This window comes from Thamnophis sirtalis, unplaced genomic scaffold (genome assembly GCF_051295495.1).
Source record: "Thamnophis sirtalis isolate CommonGarterSnake01/CBP01778 unplaced genomic scaffold, rThaSir2_p1.2 scaffold_10, whole genome shotgun sequence".
NCBI classification, from domain to species: domain Eukaryota; kingdom Metazoa; phylum Chordata; class Lepidosauria; order Squamata; family Natricidae; genus Thamnophis; species Thamnophis sirtalis.
In genome coordinates this window covers 45,815,941-45,818,829 of record NW_028261390.1, presented here as the reverse complement: position 1 = coordinate 45,818,829, position 2,889 = coordinate 45,815,941, and positions in this window count along the sequence as shown.

The following is a 2,889-nucleotide window of genomic DNA, read 5'->3' as shown; positions in this document are numbered from 1 at the left end:
TGTATGATGTGTTTGTGTGTGTGTGTCCACACACACACACACACACACACACACACACACACACAGACTATTTTTGACCAACAGATATAAAGTTCTTAAAGAAAACTCTTAGAAATGTAGTCAATATATTAATTTTGAAGAGTCTCACATACCTATTCAATGACACAATAAAAATAATGTATTATATTTTTTGAACTCACAAATGTATTTTTCCTTAATGTGAATATATTTTATCTGATCAATGACTGTATTAATTGTAGGCCTAATAGAAAGAAAGTATGTTTGGTGACACCTGAATGCTATACATCTGGTTATAGTTATTTGCCCATATTGATCCAGAGTAGAGTTATGCATTTGTTCCCCTAAATGTATATAGATATTTTTGTGAGTAAACATCTGGAACAATGTTTTGAAATCAGCCCTGAAAGCAGATATGGTATTCAGCAGGTTCTGACCAGTTCTGGAGAACTGGTAATGGAAATTTTGAGTAATTCAAAGAATTGGTAAATACCACCTCTGACTGGCCCTGCTCCCATCTATTCTCTGTCTCCCAAGTCCCAGCTGATCAGAAGGAAATGGGGATTTTGCAGTAACCTTCCCCTGGAGTGGGATGGGAATGGAGATTTTACAGTATCCTTCTCCTGCCATGCCCACCAAGCCATGCCCACCAAGCAATGCCACTCCCACAAAGCCACACCCGCAGAACCAGTAGTAAAAAAAATTGAATCCAACCACTGCCTCAAAGGGAGATGGCTTTAACTGAATTATATGAATGGAAATAAGTTTGGGAAACAAGAGGAAGAGTAGCATCCTAGACAATGATCTGATAAAATCTGAGCCTGAAGGAAGAGTGGTGTGTGTGTGTGTGTTTGTGTGTGTGTGTGTGTGCGCATCTCAGAAGGGACCAGAGGTGGTATTCAGCCAGTTCTGACAGGTTTTGGAGAACCGGTAGCAAAAATTTTGGGTAGTTCAGAGAACCAGCTAATAGGTTGGCCTCGCCCCCACTGCCTCCCTGCCTCCCAGCTGATCTTCTTTTGTTGCCCTGAACAGGAGAATGGAGCTGGAAAGCAGGTTAGTGGGGTGGGGAGGGAATGGGGATTTTGCAGTATCCTTCCCTTGCCATGCCCACAAAGCCACACCCACAGAACCGGTAGTCAAAAATTTGAATCCCACTGGAAGGGTTACCCTTCCAGTTTTGGGGAGAATAAAAGTAAGGAAGAGGATGTTAGTCCTATGAGAAGAAACACCAACCATGAGTATTAATACTACCTATATGCAATGTTATGATGACAGAATTGTGCAAGTCTGGAAGTCCTCAGGCACTACATTTGTCAAATAAAATCCATTAAATATATTTCTGATTTTTACCAGATTATCACTTGAACTATGGATGAGATTGTATACAATTATTTTGTTTGCGTTTTAGTATGCAAAAATACATTCATGTATTGAATGGTTGAAGGTTGAAAAATGGGGCAAAACTCACTTAACCACTTTCTCACTTAGCAAGATAAATTTTGGACTCAATTGTGGTCATAAGGTGATGTTGGAAGAAATGTCCATCTGGGATCAGTTCCAAGTGGGGAGAAAGATACTGGAAACATCATTAAACACTTGGTCCTGGTGCAGGTGAACATATGGAGTGGAGAGAGATCAGAGGTGGGTTGCTCTTGGTTTGGACCAGTACGGGAGAACTAGTAGTGGTAATTGGGCATGGGTCATCGAACCGGTAGTGACAGCTGGCTGGCCACGTCCCCGAACTGGCTCGCTTCGGACACTCCCCCTGCCTCACCTTCATCATGTACATCCCCACTACTACCTTCTCCTGCCTACACACAGGTAAGCAACATTCGCGCTAGCCTAGGCCACGTCCCCACCAACAGCATCTCTTGAAGCTGCCGCCATTGCAGCCCGGCAAGTTTCGCATGCTGTAGAAGGCTGTGGTGGGAGGAGAGGACAGCAGGAGGAGAGGGTAGCGGGCTCAGCTGCAGCCTGGATAAGCCGAGAAACTGCAGGGAGCCTCCTGTGTGTTTCATCCCTGTCCCTGCCAGCTGCAGGCCCCGCCTGATCAGGTGGGCAGCCAGCGGGGAAAGTGGCGAGCAAGTGGCCAGGACCAGCCTGGCCTCCAACGCTCCATTTCGGAGGGTATCCAATACTTCTGGATACTTTAAGATTGTAGTTTCATCCACAAAGTATGTCAACACTGATCTGCATATAAATAAGCCTCAGTGAAGTGAAATGAAGTGTTTATTGTGGTCATTAACCAATACAATGAGCCCATCAATATATGTTAATGAATGCATAGAACATCTCAGTCTGCTTGTGCAACATATAGTCAATTTGCTTCTTTTGTTGTCTGGCTAGCATTCGAAATGTCAGTGAAGTCTGTGTGTCCAGTCATCTTCAATTTGTTGGAAAGATATATTTTCTGTAGACATTGAGGTTTCTTGGCAAAATCCTGGTAATCTGTCTCTGCTTCATTTTATACCATAAGACCATTTTTTTGGTATCATTCAAGATAATATCTTATTTCTAATATAGCATTTCAGTTGCTTCTGAATTTGATGACTTAGCAGGAGGAGGGGTATTGAATTAACAATGCATTGCAAGTCATCACAGAACTGTGCAATTTTAATTTTCTCTGTATCTGAGGTTGAACTGATTACAAGAGATGCTTAGAGCACCGCTGGAGGGCCAGTAAATCTGAGTCAGACTGAGCACTGATGAGAGCCTTTATTAGAGCCTATCTCGTGGCAATACGGGCGGCGAAATGTTAGCATTTTGCCGCCCTTATTGCATCCATCGAATCGCGCCCAGACGCCTTGTTTAGAATAACCCTCTCCCTCTTGAAAGGGAGGGATGCGGGTGACCCTCTACAGGGTAGAGCTG